The 13695-nt window shown below is 39.1% G+C and overlaps 1 long non-coding RNA gene across 2 annotated transcripts; it reads right to left on the bottom strand.

The window, feature by feature from the left end:
- Positions 1-3919: 3919 nt before the first annotated feature.
- On the bottom strand, positions 3920-11262 carry LOC138928263 (uncharacterized). Of its 2 annotated transcripts, none has more exons than XR_011444765.1 (3): positions 10334-11262; positions 9017-10262; positions 3920-4529 (listed from the first exon to the last, which is right to left on the bottom strand). It is a non-coding gene; the product is annotated as an uncharacterized lncRNA (long non-coding RNA). The 2 variants fall into 2 exon arrangements; XR_011444764.1 differs by having other exon boundaries at positions 9017-10351; positions 10795-11261.
- Between the last annotated feature and the right edge of the window lie 2433 nt (positions 11263-13695).

Raw genomic sequence — 13695 nt, 5'->3', positions numbered from 1 at the left:
CTTAATCTAAAACTAAAAGCTAACAGCCTTCACTGGCTCATGAACTCCCGATCGCCCCTGTGTCTGGACTATAAGGTCCTGCTCTACAACTCCACACTGAAGCCAATATGGACGTGTGGCTTCCAGCTCTGGGGGAACGCGTGAGGCACGAATCTAGACATCATACAGCGCGCCCAATCAAAAATCCTGAGAAATATCACTGGGGCACCATGGTATATTCGAAATGAAAACCTCCACAGGTATTTTGTCATTCTGGCAATAAAGAATGCAATAAAACGCAATAGAAAAACAAAAAGCGTCCTACAAGGAAAAACTCTGCCCATCCAAGTCCTTTAGTAAGGGACTTGATATGTTTCCCGTCTACTACGTAACAACCTTTCCACCCAGCCATATTTAGTCTGGGCCATTTACTCTGTACCAGTCTATATGACTGCTAGTTAGGTATTATTGAAAGATATTATACGCCTATTGTTAGTCTAATACATAAATAATAAATAATAATAAATAAAAATAAATAAAAGCAAAGCCTAAAAGAAAAAATAAGAATAAACAGAAGAGTAGATAAAGCCATGTCCGTGTGCCCGTTTCTACGAAAACAAGTTTCTCTGAATGAAAGTTGTAGATAGAAAGGCTGGAAGTAAATCGATTTTCTGTGAATTGTTGTTTGTAAACAATTTATAAAAATAAATCAGTTCAAATAAAAAATTAAATACTTTAAATTATATATTTTCGTTGAAAAAAATCCTCCATCTGATCCCTCCCCGAGGGCGTCGGCTGGTCAACTTTATTAACCCGGCTACGGTTACGATAATACAGTGTCTAGCAAAGGCTACGGTTTAATTCCTTCTGTGCAAAATGCCGGAGGAAATGAACCAGTAGCCATGGCTAGCGGTGTCTGTCGGCAGGCATAAAACGCACGTGGGTGGTTCCCCGAAAAATACACCTTTCTGGAAGGTACGACAGGAGAAACCGGGGCTGGGATGTCAGCCCAAACATCGGTGGAAGGCGTGACCGCTACCAACTGCGGGCACGGGGGGAGCAATCCTCTCTGCGTGTCGCCAGCGGTTACACCTCTGATATGACAGGAGCAGGTCATGTCAGTTGCAACGCTATTGCCACAAAACGGCGTAGGGGAAGCCAAGCCGCTCAGGTGCCATAGTCGATACAGACTCAGACCTTGAGAGCGTGCAAATCTCAAAAGAGGAGAAAAGCCTTCTCCGCTCACCAAAACCCGGCACCAGCTCGCCGCGTAGGGACGGGCCAAAGCGGTCAAGCGAGGGGACGGAGGCTAAGGTGCAGTACAAGGCTACCATTCACATCCAGAGTCGGCTCCAGAAAAAAACCGCTCAATCCCCAGAGGTTAAGGTAAAGCTTACCTGGGCCGAGGAGAGGATCGCTGCGGCTTCACTTTGCCAAGCTCTCCCACATGATCCCGACGGACGGATTCGTCAACAAGGTGGGAAGACGCTTGCCAACAAAAGCAAAGCTCAGCCTAGAGCACCTGTAAGGACGCACCGCGGAGCAAGCCGCAACGCGGGCCTAAGGAGGCAGGCCCTCCCCAAAAAGCGAAGAAGCTGAAAAAGACCGCAAACGTCAGTGAGGTGACCAAACGACACTTGATCGAGGCCCTCATTGACAGAAGCGATGAAGCCGGCAAAATTACCGAGGCGCAGTGGAGGCTCGTTGAGTCATTGTACGCACGGATGGAGGATGATCCGAATTATTATGTGCTCTGCGAAATAGGACTCCGCGACCATCCGTTCGTTTTCTCATATCCCGGATCCTTCCAGTATATGTACGTTATATGCTACAGTATCTCATTCTTGCCCTCGTTAGGCCCGGATATTTGCAAATGAGATTCTCCAAGGTTTCGGTTGCCTCGGATTCATCACATCTCCAATATGTTGGTTGTAAAAATATTTAACCATCTCGTAACCATCCTGAGTAGAAAACATTTCAATAGCTGAGCTTATGAGTTTGTTCCAAAAAATTTATCTTGTTTTAGACCTAATAGGGTCTTCCCACACACCGTCAAAGCGCATCCACCGTGAACAAACGGTCCATATGGTTTTGCCGTTCTGAATTTTCTCACGGGGGACTGCGGTTCAAACGCATCTAAATCTAACCAGGGTTTGTGGGAAATAGTGTGGCGATTGTTTTTCAGTGCAACTCTGATTTTTTTCTTCTTATACTGTCTTGCCACACAGCACATTTTTCACAAATGTGAAACTCGTGTTCCCACACAACATTAAAGCACATTCAACATCCGAACAGCTGATCGATCAGCTGTGGCTCATGAAAACGTAAACAAAGTCTGTCGAATTGGCAGTTGCAAATTTGAAATGGAGCATTTACCAACTATTTGGGCTGTTGTACAACAGCAAAATGCACAGATTGCGTCAGAATTTATCCGCACTAAATTTAAATGAATTAAATGACAACGAATTTTAGTTTTTCTAATGATTTTTCTCTAACAAAGAGCAAATTCCCCGAAAAGCGTCTGTAGGTGGTATAGGCATCCAAAATCTTTAAAATAAGGTAGAGGCAGGCGGTTTATATTAAATAGTAACCATTGGGGATATTTTGGGGAAAGAATATACAGAAAAAACGCTAACATCTATTTTGGGCATGCTTGTAGCTTTGGCGCCACGTTTTAAATTCCATATCTCATTTGTTCCTCGCCAATTTGTTTATATTTTCGTGGTGAATGGTCAAATTAAGAAGACGCCGGTCCATTTGGGAAAATTCGGAACGGCAAAACCTTATGGAGCGTTTGTTCAACGGATGTTGAATGTGCTTTAATGTTGTGTGGGAAGACCCTATTAACAGTGAAAATTTTACTCATCCTCAAGAAAATGTAAACAAAGTTGGCGAGGAACAATTAAAAAATGAAATTTAAGATGTGGCGCCAAAGCTACAAACATGCCCAAAATAGTTTTTGGTGTTTTTCTGTAAATTCTTTCCCCAAAATCTTCCCAAATGCTATTATTTAATATAAACCGGCCAACCTCTAAATTATTTTATAGGTTTGGGAAGCCTATACCAACTATACACACTCTTCGGGAAATTTGCTCTTTGTTAGGGAAAAATCATTACAGAAACTCAAATTCCTCGTCATCTTATTCATTTTAATTTAGTGCGGATAAAATCTGACGCAAGCTGTGGTTTTTCTGTTGTTAAACAGCCCAAATAGTTGATAAACTATTCATTTTACTCCCACATCTTCCGCTTCAGCCATCTTTGTTTACGTTTTCATGAGCCACAGCTGATCGATCAGCTGTTATTGGATGCGGATGCACTTTAACGCAGCTTTGTGGGAACACGAGTTTCATTTTTTTTTTTAATCCCACCCGTTCCACACAAATGCGTTGAGTGGGAAGACAGTATTAAACGATTTAAAAATATTTACAATTAATATAAAGAAACTAGTAAGCCCGGCGAACTCCGTTACGCCACCTTCGGCAAATTATCCGTTTAATTGAGGTGCTCTTTGGTAAACCATATTTTTTGTGATGTGTTGTGGTTAATGGAATTATCTAGGGACCAAATAGCCCCTGGGATGCTAAAATCACCAAGAACTACTAATTAAGTGGTCCCTACCCGAAATTCTTTTAGAGACCAACTGAATAGCGGAAATATGGTTTCAATAAATAGGAAGTTCCGACAATGGAGGAATATAGTCCGATCTAGTCGGTATACTGTAAACCGAGCTTTAAAATCTTCGGAGCTCAGAATCACCGCCTTTAACCAGGTTTCTGTAAACACAACACTTCGGAAGCAAATGTGACACTATTATAGTACAATTTAGGAAGCTTACTGCGTAAGCCTCTAGCATTCTGATAGGAGATACCACGGAAGTTTGTTAGTTTTTTGGGACTGTTGGCAAAAACCACCCTCCTTATTAACAACACATATGCACTTATAGTTTATAATTATATTTAATGAGTCTTTTCTTTCATTTGGCACAGCACATCTACTATTCACAAAGGTTGTTTTACGCGAACTAAACTAAATACATTTCAATGTGTCCCTTTTATAGTTGATCTTCGCAACACTTAATTCTAGGTATTTGAGGATCTCCGCAACATTTAATTCTAGGTATTTGAGGATCTCCGCAACATTTAATTCTAAGTATTTGATGCTGCTTTTGTCTTGCAGCCAAACAATGTTGCAGACTTATGTTGGTTGCATTTAATACACCTCCTCAAAAACAACATTAAATAAACTAAAAAAAACAATTCAGTACAAAAAAAAACTTATAAGACATGCTGTGCCTTCTGGGGTGCATACAATATCTTGGTTCAACATTTGTTGCATGGATTGGGGAAAACCCAGAAAAACCCAATCAAACCAAGCAAATATATATGTAGATAAATTAAAATAAATTTAAGTTCAAAAATTTAATAAAAAAAAAACGCAAAATAAGAAGATATTTCATAGTAGATAGGAGTGTTCATCCTTTTTGGTTTAGGTTTGTTGTTCATCGTCATCAGTAAGACCCATTCTGCTTCTTAGCTTGAGGAATCTGGCTGCAGGTAAAGTTTTTGTAAGAATATCAGCTAGTTGGTTGTCTGTGGAAATATACTCAAGAACAATTAGCTTATTTTCAATCTGTTCCCGAGAAAAATGGTATTTAATATCAATATGCTTTGATCGTTTGTGACATGAGGGGTTGTTTGCAATGCTAATGCATCCCTGATTATCTTCGTAAAGTTTTATCGCTTCATTAACTTCAAATTTAATACTTTTCATTAAAGACTTAATCCACAAAGATTCTCTAACTGCTTCGAATAGAGCCATGTACTCGGCTTCAGTTGATGAGGCAGCCACCGAGTTCTGCTTCTTAGTATTCCATGAAATAACATATGATTCAAATAATTTAAATATGTAACCGGTTGTACTTTTTCTATCGCACTCACTACCCGCCCAGTCAGAATCAACATATCCTGTAATAATATTTTTGAAATTAGAGTTCTTAACAAAAGTTAATTTAAGATCAGCTGTTCCTTTCAAATACCTAAGAACTCTTTTTAAACATGTCCATAATTCAATATTATTATTATTAGTATATCTACTTAATATACTAATTGATGCACACAAATCCGGTCTTGTACACAACATTACATACATCAAGCAGCCTATTAAATTTCGACACGGTGCATCATAACTTTCTTTTGAGCTTAAGGCCGCAAAATTTATTTTACTTGGTAGTGGAGTGCTTACTGGATTACATTCTTCCATGTTAAATTTCTTTAAAATATTTTTAATATAAGGCGTCTGGCTGAGCTCGAACTTGTTTGATTTTCTTTCTATTTTTATTCCTATAAAATAACGAATTTCAAGTAAGTCAGTCATTCTAAATTTTGTCATGAGATATGATTTTAGTTTAGTCATGGTGTCAATGTTTTCAGTAGCTATTACTAAATCATCAACATATAAGAGCAGGTATATATTTTTAGAGATACATCCTTTATCTAATATATAGATACAACGATCCACAGCGGAGTTTTCAAAACCAATTTATTTTAAAACATTCTCAAATACCTCAAACCAGCATCTTGCAGCTTGTTTAAGGCCATATAAAGCTTTGTTCAATTTACAGACTTTATCATTTTCGAAAGGTAGTCCTTGAGGAATTTTCATACAGCTGTGTTCACGGAAATAGCAGTGCCCAACGACGTGCACGTTTAAGATCGGAAAATCCTGTTACAAACACTATTTTCATAAATTTTTTTTTCATAAAAGCTTAGTATATTTAATTATTAACAATACCACAATCATTTAATTTAGGTAACATAAACCCTTTAGAAGATATAGCTAATAACAACAAAAAAGGTCTATATTATGCCGTTCATTGAAATAGCAGTGAAAAACTAAAATTTTTCATACATTTAAAAATATCGTATAAGAAACCTATTTCTTCTTAAATTCTAATTGACTATGATCTAATATTTTGTTAAATAGCCTTTAGAACCTATCATAGCCTCATACCTGGGTGGCAAGGAGTCCACCAAGTCTTAGCAACGCTTGAGAGGATTATGGTCTCATTCCTCCTGCACAAATCGCCAAAGATGCGGCTTAGAAGTCGGAAACTTCTCTAATACGTAGCCCTTGATGTCCCCCATAAGTTTTCGATCGAAATAATATCCGGGGACTGTGCAGGCCATGGCATTGCATCCACCTTTCCTTTAAGAACCCACTCCTTGGCCACCTTGCTGGTATGATTAGGGTCACATTACTGCTGAAATGTCCAAATTAATGGCATATTTTCATCAGGATACGGCTGCTAGACAGTTTTTTAATATTTAGACATAGACATAATGGTATTTGATCCCACCGATCATATATACGGGACCTACAACGTTGTATGAAAAGTATACCCAAACCATGATTTTTAGGCCACCGTGTTTTACTGTCTTCAGCGTATGGTTTGGGGGGCACTATCTATTTGGAGGTCTTGTCTTGTCCTATTCCACCAAATAAAACCAGTTTGGAGTCATTTGTCCAAAGGATATTACGCCATTTGAATAGTGGCAGTTCAAGTGGCTATTGGCGAACTCGGATCTTGCCTTGATATGCCTTTAACCAAGCAGTGACATTTTCCATGGATTTCGCGAATCTAAAATTTATTCAATAAGTCCCCGGCGAATGGTCCCATGACTGATTCCCATGCCAATTCCCGCTCATATATCCCTAGAGGATGCAAAAGGACGAGCTTTGCTGAAGCGAAGTACGCGTCGAGCCTGTACAATTGTGGTTTTGCGAATCGTACCTCGGTTTTTTTGGGTTCGGTTCATATTTTATGACTTATAAACTATTTTAAAAGAACAATTTGAAAGATTTAGAGACTCTTTACATGTTTTGCCCTTCTTTCTAGGCTAAGTAATCTGATACCTTTCTATCATGGAGCAGTGAGGTCCTGCGCCCACTAAAATAATTTTTTTTGCGTTGTAAAGGTGTATTATAGAATAAACTATAATAACGACCTTAATTAAAGTCATTTTTTACAAAATTAAAAGAAATTTCGGCACTTTTTGCGAAAGAAAATTAAAAACTGCTATTTCAGTGATCGGCCAAAACGAGCTGCATATGTGAAAAATATTAATAAAACATAAAAATAGAGCAAATCTAACGGAATTTTTTCTCGATTCTTATCTTTATGTTCCCTTTTACAAAAATTATGTGCAATAGATCAGCTTGCAAAAAGGAATATGTACAAAAAAACGTTTTGAAGTTGTTCCTCTGTCGCACTGCTATTTCAGTGAACACAGCTGTATATATATCTTCTTTAAGCAGGCCATTCAAGAATGCTGTTTTCACATCCATATGGTGAACCTTTAAGTCAAATTGGTTTGAAAGTGATAGAATAAATCTAAAACTGGAAATTCTCGCTACAGGTGCGAATGTTTCATCGTAATCAATCAAATGCTGTTGTGTGAAGCCTCTTGCTACTAGTCTTGCTTTGTATCTAATATTCTCACCAAGTTCGTTATGTTTAATGGTAAAAACCCATTTACAGTCTACAATGTTTTTATCCTTTGGCTTTTCAACAATACTCCATGTGTTATTATAAGTATGAGAATCTAACTCTTCACGAATTGCTTTTTCCCACTCCACTCTATCACTTCTGTTATTTATATCTTCAAAGGAGTTTGGAGTATCATTCGCAAAAGCAAGTGCATTCATTAAACAATTATTGAGAAATCTATAAGATGTTTGTGGTTTACCTTTCAATCTCTCACTTCGCCTTATTTCAGTTTCTTTTTCTTTCTGGGGTGAATCAGGCAATTGGTGCTCAACACTTATAGCCTCTTCTTCTAGAGATGTTTCACAACTAGGCTGTATATCTAAAATTTGCATTTTAGATTTTTCCTCCGTACTTTCATTCCGGAAATTTTCTTCTGCACTTTCCTTACTTTTATTTAGGATACATTGTTGATCACTTTCCATGTGTTTACTCACATCTATACCATCCTCCATTTCTTTGAGGATATCAAGCTGATCACATTCAGTGCACTCTTCCACAAAATTAAAATTTTGTTCCACAGTCCTAGAATTTTTCATATTTGTCTCATCGACAATTACATCTCTTGCCACAATAAATTTTCTAGACTCAACATCCCAAATTTTTAACCCATTCTGTTCATACCCAACGTGTATACCCTTTTTTGATTTTTCATCAAACTTTTGTTTTCGGATTTTGTTGTGTATGTATACCGTTGCACCAAATACCTTCAGGTATTTTAGACATGGCTTTCTTTCATGCCATAATTCATAGGGAGTCTTTGTTATGTCTTTCAATGCTTTGCTTGAGCTTCTGTTAATTAAATAAGTTGCTGTTAAGACAGCTTCATCCCAGAAACTTTTACTTAAATTTGCGCCATGTATCATGGATCTAGCCTTTTCTGTTAAAGTCCTTATCATACGTTCAGATACCCCGTTCAATTGGGGTGTATGTGGCACTGTAAGATGATAAGTAATTCCTCTCTCCACACAGTATTCTCTCATTTCGTTTGACAAATATTCCCGCCCATTGTCTATATACAAATTGACAACCTTCAAATTGAAATGGGCTTCACTTTTCGAAATGAAGTCTTTGAAAACGGAAAATACTTCGGATTTATATTTTATTAAATAGGTAACACAATAGTGTGTAAACTGATCGACAAAAACAACGAAATAATTTTTTCCATCGATAGTAGGAGGGCTAATAGGGCCACAAACATCAGAATGCACAATATATAATGGTCTTTTAATGTAACTTTTATCTTTGAATTTTTCAAATGGCAATCTTGATTGTTTGCCTTTAACACATGCTTCACATCTTCATTTGGATGGACATTCTTTAACACTTCAGTATTTTCAAACATATTATATCGTATGAGTTCTAAAAATTTTCCCTTGCTAACGTGTCCTAACCTCTCATGCCACAACTGATACTGTTTAAAATGATTATTGTTTAATGTATGTGCTTTATAACATATTTTAAATTCCATAGTTGGCACATTGTACTTACAGGAGTTTTTAATAATTATGTTACCGTTCTTTGTAACCGTGACACCTCCTGCGTTGAATTCAATAACCATTCCAGCCTCTTGCATTCTTTTAACAGAGATTAAATTATGTGGAATATCTTTGCAATAAAGTACGTCTTCCAAAGTAATGTTTTTTCTGGAACTCATTTTTAAGTTTCATTATGCCTTTTGCCGTAGCATAAATAAATTCACCACACTTTGCCACTGATATTTCAATTGGTGTTTTTAAACTTATGTAGTCAGCAAACAGTTCTTTATCATTTATCATATGGTCTGACGCGCCCGAGTCCAAAATAAATGAAACATCACTTTTGTTTTTAATTATAGCACGATTCAACATAAATGCGAAACCTTTTTCAACTGTGGCCACTTGAGCCTGTTTTCCACTTTCGTTTTCTTTATTGTTTTTATTTAGCCTTTTAAAATGGTAACAATCCTTTTTAAAGTGTCTGTTCAGGTCAGGAGCTTATGTTCCCGCCCCCCGCGACTCCGAAGCGCTCCCGCTTCTTCAAAGCTCCTCAGCTCGCTCTCTCGCTCCCGCTCTTCTAGCGGATGCTTCGGCTCTGGCCGATCGTCGCATCGCTGAGCGGCCGCTCCCGCTCTCCTAGTTTGATCACTCACTCCAATTTGTACATTATTTAATTCCTAATTAGAACTCCAATAAAGCGGATCGTTAATATTGAAAATAACCACGCCCCCCCGGCCTACTACTTTCTTGCGGTATTCTTTTTGGTGGTGATTTTCCCTTTCGCGATTTCGGTGATTTCTACGGTGGTTTTACGTTGACTGCGGCGCGGGAGTTGTTACAAAATAACTGTGTGCCTATCTGGAGATATTGGGAAATTGAATTTCCCCCCCTCGAGCCGAACATTTTGGTCCTCCAGAGCCGGATTTGTGGATTTTTGGATTTCCGGATTTTATTGGATTTTTGGATTTTTGGATTCCGGATTTTTTCCTTCCACACCAGCAGTTCTCGGCGTTTTATATTTTCCAAGATAAGTACGAATTATTCCGTCGCCCCCTCACTGCCGGTCTTCAGCAGTAGTCCGAACAATTAATTTCGGTCACTCTGCTGCAAGATTAATTTCCGTGTCGACTCCAAGAGCGAGTTTTCCTGACAACGGCAGTTGAGGAATTTTCCATTTCGTTTTTCCATTTCCTACATTTTGCAATTTTCAATCCGTCTCCGTTTTGATCGTCGCCATATTCTTTTTCGTCCGCTTTCCTCTACATATTGGCATATATCCGTACATCAATGTACAAAACGGTTCCGACAGAAAATTAAAATTCATACATACATATGTCCATACATCTGTCTACATAAAGACATTGATTTTATTTTACACAATATAAAAAGACAAAATTATTAAGATTCCGATAATAAAAAATTACAAATAATAAAGAATACAGTCCGCTGCTAATATATACACATATATTATTATATTATTCCATATTATATTTTCTCCAGGTCAAATATATATGATTCCATATTATATTTTTCTACATTCCACATACATTTACATACAACATTAAAAAAAAAAAAAAAATAAAGAGAACCAAGAAAATAAACCATAATAAATAAAGAATAAAATATTAAAACAAAATTTTATAAGCCAGTGTCCGTCTTTTTTCTGAATTTTATTGGTGCGCTATATACATACATACATACATAACCAAGAGCTTTACATTCTTTACAACGAACATTGAATTGAGAAAAAAAGTGCCAGGTGTTCCGATCCCACCATTCCGATCGAATTACTTTTTCCATACAATTAATAATTTTTGTTAATAATTAACGAATTAATTGCTCATTTAATACTTTTTAAAGTTTTTTTGCACGCGATTAAATATCCGCAATTGTCAAGGGTACTCCATATATATTTTCTTTGCATTTATTGAGTTATTATTAAATACGAAAATAATAAACAACTCGGCAGTTCCATTCCGCAATTATTTATAAATACAAATAAATTTCGATTCTCGTCGCATTTGCTCCAATTGATATTGGCTCCACTACAAATAATTTTTCGATTATCGTCGCATCTACGTCAAGTAAATTTTTTCCAGTTTATTTACTTGTAATTCTGAGATTGGTTAATTCCACCATCCACCATCTACCATCCGAGTTCTACGGCATATTCCTGCCATCCATATTCGCTTCGTTTTTACCGTCTCACATTTCTATTTCGGCGATTTTAGTTGACGGTATTGACCACAACTAAGTCTAACATTTGAATTCTACGGCATATTCCTGCCATCCATATTCGCTTCGTTTTTACCGTCTCACATTTCAATTTCGGCGATTTTAGTTGACGGTATTGACCACAACTAAGTCTAACATTTGAATTCTACGGCATATTCTTGCCAATCCAATCCAAAAAAAATGTCGGACGGACAAGAACCAATTCCGCAAGACGCGAGTCAGAAGAAGGAGGCAGCGCAGTTAGCGCCTCCAATAGATGGAAGTTCGAGGCGGGAACCGAGTCCGAGAAACACGGGCGCGGGACCGGCAAGTAATTTGAGACCCAAAGCCAAGACCACTTTAGACGTTATTTTGCTTGAGTTCATAGAAACTAGTGACCGTCTTAGCAAATTTGAAAGCCAGATATTTACGGCATCCTCTTCCGAGCCTAACTTGTTTACATTAAAGATCCGTCTGGATCAGACACAAGCCTTATGGGAAAAGGTTGAACGGGAGTATGAAACCGCTTCCAAAACAGCTCTTCGCGAAGGTAGCGGAAATCTTCCGTTACTGCAAAACAAATATGAGCACTGCTATGCGGTGTTCGAAAGATGTGCTTCGAAGCTAAATGAAGACATCGCCCGTATGTCCGTCCCCACTTCACCGCCAAGAACAGCTCCGCCGACAGAGACATTCTCCAGGGGTTGCAGTCTTCCGCCATGCGATACCGAGATCTTTGACGGAGATTATCTGCGCTGGCCCACCTTTCGTGACCTGTTTACGGCCATTTATGTAAACAATTCCAGGTTGACTCCAGTGGAAAAGCTTTTCCACTTAAACGCAAAAACTAGCGGCGAAGCTCACGCCATTGTTTCTAAATCTCCACTGACCAATGATGGCTTCCAATCCGCGTGGTCAGCGCTTCACGATCGTTTCGAAAATAAACGCGCGTTAGTAAACAATCAACTTAAGAAATTATTTAACATGGCGTCCATTGAACGCGAATCGTCGGCAGCCTTGAAGGAGCTGCAAAATACAATCCAAAATTGTCTAACATCGCTGAGAATTTCCGGCCTTTCTACTGAGAATTGGGATTGCCTCCTTGTTTATTTGTGCTCCACAAAACTTCCAAAGCTGACGCTTTCATTATGGGAGCAATCCATCGAACAAAAAACCGAAATTCCTACGTGGCCGGAACTTGATTCATTCCTAACAGAGCGCTATAGAACTCTGGAAGCCATAGATTCTCTCCAGCCTACTGTGACACGTTTTCGTTCGTCTAAACCGATAAGTTCCAACCCATCGCCACGAGTACTACAATCCTTTAGTACGAGGATTCTACATACGTCCAAAAGATGCGATTTGTGTTCTGCAGAGAACCATCCAGTGCGTTTGTGTCCACGCTTCCTTCAGATGACGATAGTCGATCGATCATCTTATATCCAGAAAAAGCAGTTGTGCTTAAATTGCTTTGCAAGCGGTCATCCACTCCGTAATTGCACAAGCGCCCACAATTGTCTTACTTGTCACGGTCGGCATCACACTTTGTTGCATCCAAGCGACTCATCTTCTAGTGTTCCGATTCCTCGTGATGACACCCGACAAATATCTCCACCTATCCAACGGATTTCGTCGTTCTCTACACGAGTGACCAATGCGGCCGACTCCTTCAACTACTGGGTTCCATACAACGACAACAAAAGCAGACGTTCCCGAGGTATTTCATCCTACCAATGCCGAGTCTGTCAAGGGAACCATCCTCTTCGGAAGTGCCACCGTTTTCTTCGGCTTGATGCGAAGAAACGGCTCCAGGCAGTCATCGACAGGAAATACTGCGTCAACTGCTTGGCCCACCACCATTCTGGAGGATCTTGCCGTAGTAACGACCGATGCCAGTCGTGTGGACAGGATCATCACACACTTCTACATGCCGACGACCGCTCAGCGACTCCAACACTTTCTCGAGCGAAGGACTTCTGATATTTTGCTGCGTATCCTCGCAAGGGGGGGAGAATGTTCAGGTCAGGAGCTTATGTTCCCGCCCCCCGCGACTCCGAAGCGCTCCCGCTTCTTCAAAGCTCCTCAGCTCGCTCTCTCGCTCCCGCTCTTCTAGCGGATGCTTCGGCTCTGGCCGATCGTCGCATCGCTGAGCGGCCGCTCCCGCTCTCCTAGTTTGATCACTCACTCCAATTTGTACATTATTTAATTCCTAATTAGAACTCCAATAAAGCGGATCGTTAATATTGAAAATAACCACGCCCCCCCGGCCTACTACTTTCTTGCGGTATTCTTTTTGGTGGTGATTTTCCCTTTCGCGATTTCGGTGATTTCTACGGTGGTTTTACGTTGACTGCGGCGCGGGAGTTGTTACAAAATAACTGTGTGCCTATCTGGAGATATTGGGAAATTGAATTTCCCCCCCTCGAGCCGAACATTTTGGTCCTCCAGAGCCGGATTTGTGGATTTTTGGATTTCCGG

Source organism: Drosophila kikkawai, chromosome 3L, assembly GCF_030179895.1.
Source record: "Drosophila kikkawai strain 14028-0561.14 chromosome 3L, DkikHiC1v2, whole genome shotgun sequence".
Taxonomy (NCBI): domain Eukaryota; kingdom Metazoa; phylum Arthropoda; class Insecta; order Diptera; family Drosophilidae; genus Drosophila; species Drosophila kikkawai.
Note: the sequence above shows the minus strand (reverse complement) of the source record. Positions and strands in the feature narration are given on the sequence as shown.